Below are 14148 nucleotides of genomic sequence, written 5' to 3'. Positions count from 1 at the left end.
ATGCCACGCATTCACCAGTTTTTTTACCTGCATAGATCTATTAAGAGGCGAAATCTCTATACCCAGCTTGCCATTTAAACAAGAAAACCCCACTTCTTCCGAAACAATGTAAGGAATGGGTTGAAGACTAAGAGCTACTATATATATGTGATTTATATATATTTCCCTTACAAAGCTCATGTCCATGCACACACATTTATGTCCTACAAAGCACACTTTTCACCTCTACATTCTCCCACAGTTAATGCACACACACTCAACTTGTAAATAGTGAAATGATACTGGGCGTTGGTCACTTGGACTATCCACATCCCAAGTTGTAAAACCACGAGAAAATAGAAAAAATAGAGTTATGTTGAAATCAGAAATTTTTCAATTGTGCTGTGTTCTTTTCTGGTGAAATTTGACACTCTTAGTATTGTATTGTATTTAACTGGTAAATAGTGAAACGATACTGGGCATTGGTTACTTGAACTAACCGCATCTCAAGTTGTAAAACCAGGACTTTCTTTTAAAGAAAAAGAGTTATGTTGAAATATGAAATTTTTCAGTTGGTAAGATGTGACACTCTTGGACAAAAATCTTATGCATAACTGCCAAACAATATACTCATTACACATGCATGAATATCGAGCCAATATAAAAAGGAGGCCTAGTATGGCAGTGTTGTAGCCTTCCCCTTACGCGTTTGTACGCTTAGTACGCCTAGTACGGCAGTGTTCTTGATGTCTTAGTATTGTAGCTTTTCTTTGCGCGTTAGTACGCCTAGTACAGCAGTATTCTTGATATTCTTAGTATTGTAGCTTCCCCTTGCGCGTTAGTACGCTTAGTACGCCTAGTACAGCAGTATTCTTGTAGCTTCCCCTTACGCGTTAGTACGCCTAGTACGGCAGTATTCTTGATGTCTTAGTATTGTAGCCTTCCCCTTACACGTTAGTAGGCTTAGTACGCCTAGTATGGCAGTATTCTTGATATTCTACGGCAGTATTCTTGATATTCTTAGTATTGTAGCCTTCTTCCCTTTACGCGATAGTATGCTTAGTATGGCAGTGTTCTTTATATTCTTAGTATCTAGTTATGCAGTGTTCTTGGCCGCTAAGTATGGGAAGTATGGGAAGTAGGTGTAAGGGTAAGGGCAGGGTAAAGCGAAAGTAGAATGTGAAAATGACAGTGAATTTTAAAATGTGGAAATGACAGTGAAGAAAAATAACAGTTTAACGGTTAAAAAGTTCAAAAGTCTTCAGTACGCTTATCAGGCGTACTAAGGAGAAATAGTGGAAAATGGCTTCCTTTTCACGCACCATATGCTTCAGACCTGCCTCTGACGTCTAAGAACTGTGAATAGGCATTTCTTTTCTAATTTGACGTAGATATTGTGAGTCTGATCCGAAATTTGAGCAACAAGAAATATGAACAACTATTTCAATTATTTTCCCTTTAATTCGAGCAATTATATACAATGAGCTTTAGTGTATTTTTATGTCAGGTATAGCACTATCTTTCCTGTCAGCATTTTGAGGAGAAGGGCAGGACTGAGGGAGTAATAACTAGAATCTCCTTTAGTGCTAACGTTATAACATTAATTCTGGACTAAGTCTTCTTTGTAAAATATGTTAAATTGTTTCTGTGTTTGTGTGGTAAAGTGTTAAACAATATTATTTCACTTAAATTGAATTGCTTGTACGTACTTTCTTTGATTATGGGCAGAAAAATTAATCACCTAATCAATGTAAAAAACATTATTTGTCCAAGAGCTATGTCTGAACATTCTGTTGACATCAGTGGTATGTGGAAATGAACGAAATGTCGAGAACAAGAAGATCCACAAGGTAAAAACACACCTTGAAATATCTGTGTCTCCTTCACATATTTCATGCAAAAGGTGGTGCTTGTATGTAGATGGGAAATATCCAGTACAATCAGCAATTCGTATTTGTAAGAGGATAGAAGATCCTGGGCATTGCTTTTTTGTAAAATTAGCCATCCACAGAACAATAAGAGATTGAAACTGTTTGTTAAAACCCAGTACAATGACCTCAGCGATGATGCAGGTACCTTTTTGCTTTTGCTTCCAGTTTCAAAGAAAGAGTTTAATGCTTCCTTTAATGTCTCCTCAGTAAGTGACACTTCTGTTCCATTCTGTAGGTTATGAACATTTCATCAGGCTTTTTAGACTCCCCATTTCCATGCTCTTTAAATTTTTATATTCAAAAGCGTTATACTATCCAGTTACTGTTTTTATCGTTAAATCATGCAGTGATGTTAATGCTGGACAGATGAAATTTTCCATTCTGTGAAACCACTACATTCTATATTTATACTGCTAAAAAACAAAAGAAAGCAAAGAAAGTAGTATTCTTTCAATTGGGTTATTCCAGAAAAAAATCCACTCCCCCCCCCCCCCAATGGATGGGATGCTGGGATATTCTTGTGGAAGGGATGTCAAGGGCCGTTGAAATCCAGGCAGGAGGGGGTTTTAGCCTAAAAATTCTTCCTGGGGAAATATTTTTAACGAAAGCGCTTGGTAACTTTGAAGAGCTCTTTTCAATTGTCAGAGTTCGACATTCCACGGCGTGTGCAAAGAAATGACACATTTTTTGTAAAGCCATGATGTGAAAATACACTGAACTGCACTCAAACTTGAAACTTTTCTGGCCTGCTCAAAATAAGTCTTTTAATGAGCATCATCAAGGATCAGATTATAAAAATAGAATAAATGAATTTGTCTAGTTGTACTTTGTTTATTTTGGAGGACGCTTCAAAATAATTCCACTTATCATCCAGTTTTCAGATCGTAATGCCATTTGTGACTCATACACTTTGCGTAATAGCTATATGATTCAATTGCATGTTCAGCATGTGATATAGATATAGTACGGTCAGTTGGCATATTGTACATTATTTTAGTATTGATTTCTGTGGAACATGTTCTTTGTATAGTTGTTTGCACAATATGTCGAGATAGAGCTCGTTGTGCGATACCAAGGATAAATTACACTGCGTTGGAAGCGGGATGCTCTCCTATTGTTTTAATTTCGTCTCATTGGAGAGTGGTCGTCTGGTAGCAGTAGATTCCCCATCCACAATCGTGCAGATGCCATCGTCCCAGGCAGTTTCCAGTCCAACAGATATCCAAGCTTTACGTACTGCTCTGGTGGCCACTAAAGCGGAGAACGCACAGCTTGTTCACAACTCTGAGCTACAGGCTCTGCAGCATGAACTATCATCCTTACAGCAGCCAAACGAGATTTTTAATCAATGCCTAAAGGATCCGCCCCCTTTGCAAGCACAGCCTTTGACCATGCAAGGTCTCCATGATCTTCCACAGTTAATTGCCAGGGCAGATGCACAGAACCAAAAACTTGGTCTTTCAGATTCGTCTTGTGGATCAGATGAGTCTGCCGATGATGGGGATGCCATTGCTCATCGACGTGAACAGGCCAAACGAGGTAAGAAGCTGCCCTCAGGGAAGACTGCTGTAAAGTTCTTCACCCCCAAATTTCGCCTTATAGTGAATTAAGCTTCACGCCTGTTCCAAGGAAGTTACTCATGATAATTTATCCCTTGCGGAATTTGCTGCCGGCTACGCGTCAATCCTTCGCCTTCCTAAACTGAGTGCAACGGAGAGGACGGCACGTATTGAGCACTTCGCAACCCTGATGTACTTAGCCACACAGTTCCCTTGGCCCTTGGTTCGCTCCCTTCACGTCGCAGCCTTGTTTGAAATTGAATGTGGTCGATTACGCTGGGGCGACTCATTCTTTTACCAAGAAGTGTGTTTGTCACATGGCCATTCATATCAGTCTCGCTCTCTTCCTGCGGTGGCGACAAAGCTGGCAGTTCAGTGGCAAGTGTTCCTTCACTAAGGATCATTTTGGCCTTTTGAAGCAGGAACACAAATAGCTTTAAAGTATATGTGCTAAGTGCTGGCTAACCAAGCAACAAGTTTAGCGGCATCACTAGAACTCTACGGAATGTCCGTTCACAGTGAGTTTGCCCACCCCGTCCAGTCCTGTTGGTCTTTCCAATGTTTGACTAACAAAACAGTCAGTCGTGGATAATCAGACAAGTTTTTAAATAAGTATTTTAATGGGCATCATCAAGGATTGAATAAATGAATTTTCTGATTGTATTTTGTCCGAGAAACTGAATCATCTGAAGAATATCAAGGAAGGAAAGTTTTACATTGTTCATGCATTAGCACAAAGTGTTATCAGCACATGCTTTTTGCACCTGTAAATATGCTAGACTCTGTCTTTACCTGTGGTTTGGTGGCTTGTGTAGTTGAAAAGTCGCATACTAATAAAACACAAACCGGTGCTCAAGGTAATAAAGATTTCATTCATGTTTGATTGAATTTTTGCTTTTATCTGTTACAAGTTGTGTGAATTAACATTTTTCGTTTTTACATATTTTATTTATACATCATGCAAAGGACGTCTTTGAAGTTTATTTCCAAAAAGATGTTGACTGGAATGTGATGTGAGTCGGCAAGAAAAGACACTTGAAGGAACCTTATCACAACGGGTAAAGAGACACCACCACGTACAAAGGCTCTGCTATTGTGATCAATAAGGGAATACTATAACAACAGGAAGTCGTGGTTGGAAATACAACACGACCAGAAGAAAAGGTGCAAAGAGAAAAAAAGGAGCCAGAATTAACAAAAAGACATCTGTGAATAAACAATTTAAAGGATTCCATCAGATCCAACAATGACAATGAAGGCAAAATGGACTGCACTAACAGGCTTCAGTTCGATGGAATATGCCATTCTATCTTCTAATCAACCTCTCCATCAAGAAGCCCAGCTGAAAGCAATGTGAATACACCTAGTGTCCGAAAAAATCTAAAAAGGATTCAACAAGCAAAATATAGATCTTTGCTAGCTAAAATCTTCGAAGTATGGGAGGATTTCTCCAATAAGAAAAAACTACAGAGCAAGTTGTTAAACAATGTGCTTACCTAAATGGACCATCTGATGCATTCTCCCAGTGTTCAAAATAACCAAATGAAAGCCTTAGGATTATGCAATTACTACTATTAGTACTGACATCACACGTGGTGTCCTGCATTAAAATTGCCTTGAAATGCAAAATGTTTCTGGAGGCAACTATTTTACAAGAAGAAAAAAACCTTCAGCTAGGCACCCTGATAAATACAAGTAGTAAATTAAAATTGCTTCAGCACAGATAAGTGCCTGATCATGAGACTTAAAAGTTAACAAAAGCTTATCATTTCAATATCAAACTGCAGATAAGCCCTGATAAATATGATGATGATGATGATGATGATGATGATTGTGAACATGTCGAAGCCTAGCCCTTCAAGAACATTCCTAGAATACAGTCAGAGCATTTTTCTTCCCTCTGTGAAAGGACAGCTCAGGAATGTCCAAAGGGTTTATTTGGTATGGGTCAAGTATAACCCTGACAGTGTAAGATGTTGCAGCAATGAATAAGCTATCAAGCCATCTGATATCAGCTTTTCTCAGAATTGACAACATGAATTAAGCAGGAACGTTTTTACTTCCTTGCTGATCAACTCGGCATGGTACAAAGAGCTTAGACAAGTGATATCTACAAAGGGGGAGTCCATAGTGGGCAATGGTAGGAGAGACATGTCTGGTTTATCATCTTCAAGCTGTACAAAGAAGCTTGTGCAGCCTTAAGATAGGAACAAAAAATACAATGTGAACAGTGCAACAAGGAGTATGTTGGAGAAACGTCCCGTTTACTGGAAACCAGAATGAAAGAACGTCAGTCCAGGAACTCGTCAGCCATTCACGAGCATTGTCGACTGGAGGGCCACTCGGTGGACAGAAGCAAGACAAAAGTGTTAGCCACCGAAATCATCACCTTTAAACGCCAGGTAAAAGAGGCCATCAAGATAAAACTCAGAAAACCTTTGTTAAATAGAGACAATGGTTTTGGATAAGCTCCAATTTATGACAGAATTTTAACCCCCCATTGCATTGAAATACATTAATCTTAAAAAACACCACCTCATTGACTGATGAAGTCTGGATGATATCAGACGAAATATCTCACGCTTTTTAATTTTATTTGCGCTCCGAGTTTGAATTTTTTTAACCCCTTTTAACTGTTGCACTATATTTCTTTTCTCAGTAACCATACTGCGACTCTACCAGAAACTTTTACAAGAGCTCCAGAGACAGCTAAACAGGATAGAGACAACCCATAATATTACAGATTCAACCAAGCCTAAAATTGGAGCTCTCCAGTTATTTTATTTTGCCTTTCATTTAACTCACACTTTTTTCGATTTTTTTCGATTTTTAATTTCTTTTTATATATGCCTGGATATATCTCTGTGAAGACGAGCTTCACAAAATCTCAGGCATTGTTATCATCTTGGATTATCTCACCTACATTTTATCTACCAGTTTATGTTTATATGTTACAATTAACGTACTTCTATGTTTAACATAAGCACCAAAACAGAGTGAATAGAATGGAAACAATTAAATGACTTTGGTAGCCACTATTATTTCTTCAGTTAAAAGGGATACACAGGCGGAAAAGAGCAAATCCACGAGCAACAAATAGACAGATTGTGGAGCAAACAAAAGAAGTATTTGTAAAATTCAGAAAAGCAATCCAAGAAGGTATTTTAGCCTTTTGGGTGTTTGTAGAAGAAAACATGGTTAAATTTACCCACAACAATCGTTTAGTTTGTCACCTGCCCCACGTTGTGTGGCTTTTTATAGTCAATATGAAGTGAGCCAGAAATTTCAACAGTCAAATCTTCGCTGCTTGTATTCTAGTATTGTGTTTCTCTGATAGTCAACATCTTAGAGACACTCACTGTATGGAATACTGATCATGCATTCAAGATGTTTAGTTGTCTGAAAAGGACATTAAAGATTTGCAATACCTAACATCAATGTTGTAGTGTTAAAATAATGTGTCAAATAGGCCTACAGGATGGCTTTTTTGTACAGCTGGGTGCATGAATGGGTCCTCATTATGTTCACTTGATTTCTTATTATGGCCATTTCAGACATGAATACCTCTTCTAGTAATTGTCGCTGGACGAGTGACAACATTGCTTTTTTCCTAGACAGGATGTTGACCTTTCGGCCTAGCAATGTCAACCATTTTGCCTCACAACGCAGTTAATCAACTGTGACAACAAACGTGACAAATGAGACAGTTAAATGCTCAACCTGAATCTGCTGTAAATTTATGTTAATTTTTGATGAGTAATTCATTTGCACATAACTGACATTTAAAGAACAGGTTTAAGAAAATGAAGCACAAACAAAATCCCAAATCAAATACACTGACTATAATTTTCCTTCTGAATCGTGGAATAAAAAAAATTCACATACTATAGGTTTATATGTGACAAATATACTGTGAGGATCAGCAAATAATGTTGAAAGCGACTAGTCTAATAAATAACATTAGAAATTTTATGCACGGTAGTAAATGATAGACAATGCTATAGTTGAACTTAAATGTTGGAAAACCTGGCACTATTGAGACTCCAATTGTTTCCCAAAACCAGAACTTGTTCCCGCGACTGATTTGACTTCTTGGGAAAACTAGTAAAGAAATTACACCCTTCACCAGATGCAGACCACTTCGGGCTCATCACGTTTAACAGGGAGGCCAACTTGGTGTTCAACTTTGCTGATTCACGATACCATTACATGGATGCGCTGTCGAAGAAATTAGCTAGCGAACCAATTCAGTTGGAACCTCAAACTCGCACTGATCTGGCTTAGGATGTAGTAAACACAACTTGCTATAGTTTGACTTAAATGTTGGAAAACCTGGCAAAATTGAGACTCCAATTGTTTCCCAAAACCAGAACTTGTTCCCGCAACTGATTTGACTTCTTGGGAAAACTAGTAAAGAAATTACACCCTTCACCAGATGCAGACCACTTCGGGCTCATCACGTTTAACAGGGAGGCCAACTTGGTGTTCAACTTTGCTGATTCACGATACCATTACATGGATGCGCTGTCGAAGAAATTGGCCAGCGAACCAATTCAGTTGGAACCTCAAACTCGCACTGATCTGGCTTAGGATGCAGTAAACACAACTTGCTATAGTTTGGCTTAAAAGTTGGAAAACAATTGAGACTCCAATTGTTTCCCAAAACCAGAACTTGTTCCCGCGACTAATTTGACTTCTTGGGAAAACTAGTAAACAAATTACACTCTTCACCAGATGCAGACCACTTCGGGCTCATCACGTTTAACAGGGAGGCCAACTTGGTGTTCAACTTTGCTGATTCACGATACCATTACATGGATGCGCTGTCGAAGAAATTAGCCAGCGAACCAATTCAATTGAAACCCCAAACTCGCACTGATCTGGCTTATGATGCAGTAAACACAACTTGATACCCTCTGAGATAAGATTAGCATCTGACTACAGCAAGTTCAGGTTACTTGCGAAGAAATTCTTTAAGTGGCAGTGAAGCCACAAGAAAATCGTAAGTGTTTATTTATTTCATATTTATGTAGTGTTCTGTAATATAATGTAATTTGTATGATTTGATTTTTTTAGTAATTATTTATTTACATAGGACTCTGTTCAAGCTAGCTTGTAGCTAAATCATATGTTCCTGTATAAGTAAACAAATAAAAATAATAATAAAATAAAAATATTCTAATATACTCTGTCACCTCTATTTGCATTTAAACTTAACTCGACCATTATTTTACTCTTATCTACTTGATAATGAACTCAAGATGAGTTCGAAACGTCGTGGCTTATTTTCGCTTATTTTTATACTTAATTGTATATCGAAATGTTCTCTCATTAGAATAATAAAATAAAGTTTGTTATCTTCAATGGTAAATGAAGAAACACCTCACTTATACTCACGAGGTGCCGTATTCCATTCTTTTGTCAGCTACTTGTGAAAATTGTGTTTTTTGCACCTAGAAATTCCACAGGTAAACATCGCGTTTCACGTTTTTGCCCCCTTGACATTCATCTGACAAACATAGCGATATCACACTGCCCTCAAGCAGTAAACAGGTGAAAGAAAAAAGTCACTGAAGTGTAATAAAAAGTCAAATTATCACTACACAGAGATAAAAGATATGGTAATGTTGGCTGTGGAGAAATGTGGCTGCAAGTGGTGAAGCGTGGCCGAGTTTTCTGAAAAAACATGCTGACATTTTTTACAAAACAGGTGACTTCCACAAGGCTATGACAACGGATGACAAAAATTCCTTTTAACACCTTTGAAAGAGAGCCCACAAGATATTAAATGAGAAAGCAATGGTACAAAGCTTAAGATAAGCCGGCTTGAAGTGTTTGATGTTTGGATTGAGTTTCTTATACAAAAACAAAGCAGCAAAGTGCTCTGAAAGCTTACAAGTTTATTTCTCTCTCTCTCCTTTCCTTAGCCACAAGCTGAGTAACATTGACAATGAATATCACAGAAATATTCTCAGTGGCTCAAATGACGGTACTGCTGAAGAGGCTCAACCCAAAAAATGTGGCCATGAAAGTGGTAACTGTCCACTCATACCCATGTTCTGATTCCATTGCTGTGGCCCCTGATTTGACCATGAAGCTGGATTAGCTGGACCTATGTAAATCATTTAGGAAAGCATATGAATAGGATCATTTTAATTATCTATTTATTTCATATTTAGGGTTATTATTTTTTGTCTTATGTGCATTATTGTAAATAGCTAGATAGGCATTCTAAGAACAGATTCAGGAAAGTTAAGAGTATTCTATTCATTTTATAACTTTCAAACATCTAATTAGAAGGAAAAGAGGCTATATAGTTGCAATAATTTCTGGGTTTTTCTAGCTGACGTGAAGAGAACCATAGAATTAGAAATGGCTCCCACAGCACCTCCTTAGACTAATTCACAGATAATATCAAAAAGGTTTATGGCAGTATGTCACCAATCAAGATTTACTTCCATGACGGCTTCGAAGTAATGCCTATTGTAAGAGAAGAAGAATTTACTTTTTGTATGAAGAAATTTGAAACGGCCAAAGACAAATGGGAAATATTAAGCAGCACGTCAATTCTACTTGCTGTTTAGGAGGTACCCAAATAGGACGTAAAAATGTCTGAGTGAATAACTTATTTTCTTCTGAAATATTGGCCTCATTATTCGATCGTAGATGCATTAGATATAGAAGACGCTGTTACTTTCAAGTTGGAATGTCAAGAACTGACTAAGGAATTCAATTCTTCTAGCGCCAATTAAAAGGCGAATAAAAGATGACGAGAAATGATATAGAGAGCAAGGCCTATTTCCGTACAGGGCTATGAAGTTCGCAAGGTCCTGATGTAGCATTTCCAAAACCTACAAGGGACGCTTTTAAAATGCTGTATTCCTCATTTCAGAAAATAAAGTCAATCCTCTCTGACAATAACTTGCCCCATATTGCGGAAGATATCTGCTTTTCAAGTTTTACAACAGTGCACGTGGAACACTTTTTTGCGGGAATGCGAACACCAAGTCATCCTACTCCCGATATTCATGACTATGCCAGCCGCGATGATAACAAAACCAAGCTGGGTCATAGAATCCACACAGAAGGTGTATGACTTTTCGTTTTCAATGTATATGGGACTCACAAAGCCACTACAGCCAACAAACAATTCCCAAAAAGGAGCCCGAGTAGCTTTATTGACTGGCAAAGTTGAGACAAGACAACTTTACACAAGATCATGATGCCAAGGAAAAGGATGTTTTACGAACAGAGGCAAGAGAGTTGAGGCTCTTTGAAAGGGAATTTGGGCAAGGAGTTCAAGACCAAAGACTCAGGGACAAAACCAAAGAAAGGGCTGGAATTTTGCCTTGGCTCTCAGCATGGTCAGACAAGTTATTTCCCCTCAAACACACGATGCTTCCGATATGATCCAGGAGCTTTAACTTCAAAACTAGGTCGAAGGACAACCTGAAACACGTCCAGTACTGGATGGCGGAGTGTTGCTGTACTCGATTTTCAGAAGAGAAACACAGTGTTTTACTCAGTTTATACGCTTGTACTATAAAGCTGGACATGTAGCCACAAATCATTTTAAGATGTACTTGGTTATTCCAATCAGTTCAAATTCTGAAAGGTTGAAAAGTTTGGATTTTCGTTGGCAAGACAATGATGAACCAAGAACATGCGGTGCTGCAGTCCACACAACTTTTACAGGCCAGTCCCTGCAGTTTTTCAGCAGGTAAGCGTTAAATTAACATCAAAGGCTAGGATGGTGAGTTTCTTGTAGTAGATCAGACACTCGCACAGGAGCAATGCTGCAAATCCAAATGGTGAATCAATTATAGCTGTAACAGCCGCATTTTATTCATAACACTAAGGTAACAAACTTCCGAAATCGATTATCTTTATCTTTTTAATTTCAGGACGAAGGCAGTGCTCATGGGCAATATAAGAGAGAATGTCAACATAACAGGATAAGACTATTTTGCCACTTAATAGATTCCAAAACTAAAGAAACTTGATCTTGACTGTGTGATTTTATTAAACTAGTTGTACACGAGGCTAAATGGTGTCATTTGGCATTATTTTACACAAATACAGGTTCAAAACAGCAAAAATATGTATATTTTCAATAGAATACAAACAAAGCTCATCGATTCAAACTTATGTTAGCCAAGATACCGCTCAGCTGTTGTAGTTCTCATGACCCATGATTCATGCATGAAGGCGTTAAGAATATTTCATGGTGTCATGTCTTAAGCAATGAAATTCATAACTCCAAACGAATATATGCTTTACATGGGTCATGAAATTGTAAGTTTAAATTTCATGGAAATTTCATGCCCCATAAAAATATCAGTCTTTAATTTGGTGTGTTCTATAGGTCACTTTAGATTTCATAGAAATTTCATATGAATATAGCTCATAAAGTTGGTTAGATGGTCAGTCAGCGTTTCAAGAGAACAGATTTTTTTGGATAATTTGTGAATTGAAAGTTGTTTCCAGTTGACATATAGTCACAATATTGAAATTTTTAGCTCACCACTAAAAGAAGCAAATTAAATATGTAAGTTTCCTCTTAATAATTATGTTGTTTCTTACCATTCCTATCTTATCTTTGTGTGTCCAAAGATTCTTGGATAACTCATGAGAATATTACTAATGTTTGCATGCATGCCCCATAAATAACTTTCATATGACAGGTGTACATGTGACCCAGTGCAAGAAAATATACGATTCAAAATCTACAGAATATTAGAGCTTTTCATGGGTCATGAAATATATATGTTCACATTTCATTGAAATTTCAAGGGCATGAAAACCAACTTTCGTCTGTTACCAATTTTTCATGGCCATGAAAGTTTTTTCATGGGTTGTGAATTTCATTTATTTTGATTTCATGGATTTTTCATGCCCATGAAATCTGACTTACGAATTTTTAACATTTTTCATGGCCATGAAATCTTTTTTTATGGGTCATGAAAAATACTACTTCATATTTCACGGAAAATTCATGGGCTCAGAAATACCATGAAATTGACAATCTCCATTTTCATGACCATGAAAATGGGTTCATGGGGTTTCCACGAGATTTTCATGGGCTTTTCATTGAACTAAGATTGGTAGTGTATGTTAACCCCAAATAAATGCCTAACAGCCACAGAGCAGCTTGCTCCTAGTCATAAACTAAGCTAAATTAGTATATATTTTAACTTCATCTTAAATAAGTATATTTAACTTCATTTAATTATAGTTATATAAATTTATCATGGTTGCCACAGATATCAGTTTTCAAAATTCCCTGAATTTTCCCTGATAAAAATCGATTTCTCTGAAAAAAAATGCAAAATGCCAGACATATAGTTGCAGCCTGCAGCCTTCATTTCCAAAAGAAAAACATCACTCATATTATGTTGACCTGAAATATTTCTTCCAGCCTTCAACGGTATTATATCAGTAGTGATATGTAATTTTCCCTGCCTTTTCTTCAAATATATGTCAATTTTCCTTGACTCAAAGTAAAATTCTCTTTCTTTTCCCTGACCTTAAAGAATTATATTTTCCCCTGACCATTCCCTGACCTGTGGCAACCCAGTTTATTGCACAAAAAACTTTTTCTTACTTCATGCTCGTCACTTCCCATCGCCATATCACTCTGAAATTCACTACCGTCTCCTCCTGATGCCATGAAATAAAAAGAGAGAAAAAAAGATTAATATTCTTCATTAATTCTTCTGTCTTTTTATGTAATTTTAAAACTATAAGCAACACTATGTACACTACATGATAACGTTTATTTTGGCCAATTAAGTATCATTCTAAATCCAAAGTTCAAAGCTCAGTGTGACAGTGTCAGTTAGTGGCTGCTCTTGGGGTGGTTCCTGCTTCCAGGGTTGCCATGGATACCTCCTCTCTGCTGCTTGCACTTGCCCCCCCCCCCCCCCCAAACTAACATTTAAGGCACCAGCTCCCAAGTTCATCATTAGCTGCCAATGAGTTTAAAAACATTATCGGTATTAAAAGTAATGGTACTTTTTAAAGACTATGAGCCAGTTCAAGTCTGCCACCAAAATGAAAGAATTTTTGAAGCTAATGTTAGATACTAGTAGATACATACCCATGGAATCACTAGATTCAGTTCTGTCGGACACTTTCCTTGGAGACTTTTTTCTGTCTTTGGTGCACCACTTCCAGTGTGGGTATGCTCTGAAGTGAGCTTGTTTGACCTGATGAATGTAAATCAAATAACATTGTAAGAGACAGTCAATCCAATGTTATATGCTGTAAAAAAATAACTTTTTTGAAGTGTCAATGTATTTATTACTGCTGTGCTAATTGAGGACACTGTTACAGTCAAAACAGCTCAAGCAATTTTGGTAACTGTCAAATGCCACACAACCCTATGATAACACCAAAAGAGTCAGGCAAGACATTTTGGTGCACTGAAAAGACACAAAAATACTACCGGCAGAAAAAAATTGGGAAAAATGTCGTTTACCCATTTTATGCAAATAAGGGAACCTTAACAAATTTTCACATGTCTGTCGTATGGAGTCAGAAATCATTTCTTTTTAATCCATTGGCCATTTGTACATTAATTCAATTCAAGAATGGAATATTAAAGCAAAGAACGAAATCAAATGTTCATTGATGAATTCATTAATCCACCCTTGACACAGGAGCAATGCTGCAAATCC

At 37.4% G+C, this 14148-nt stretch overlaps 1 long non-coding RNA gene across 1 annotated transcript; it reads left to right on the top strand.

Moving 5' to 3' along the window:
• Positions 1–10945: 10945 nt before the first annotated feature.
• LOC144648715 (uncharacterized) lies at positions 10946–11548 on the top strand. Its single transcript, XR_013569748.1, has 2 exons — positions 10946–11189; positions 11374–11548. It is a non-coding gene; the product is annotated as an uncharacterized LOC144648715 (long non-coding RNA).
• Positions 11549–14148: the final 2600 nt, after the last annotated feature.

The sequence above is a fragment of the Oculina patagonica genome, chromosome 4, assembly GCF_052425735.1.
Source record: "Oculina patagonica isolate OP01 chromosome 4, crgOcupat, whole genome shotgun sequence".
NCBI classification, from domain to species: domain Eukaryota; kingdom Metazoa; phylum Cnidaria; class Anthozoa; order Scleractinia; family Oculinidae; genus Oculina; species Oculina patagonica.
The sequence above is the reverse complement of the archived record's forward strand: the minus strand, read 5'-3'. Positions and strand labels throughout refer to the sequence as shown.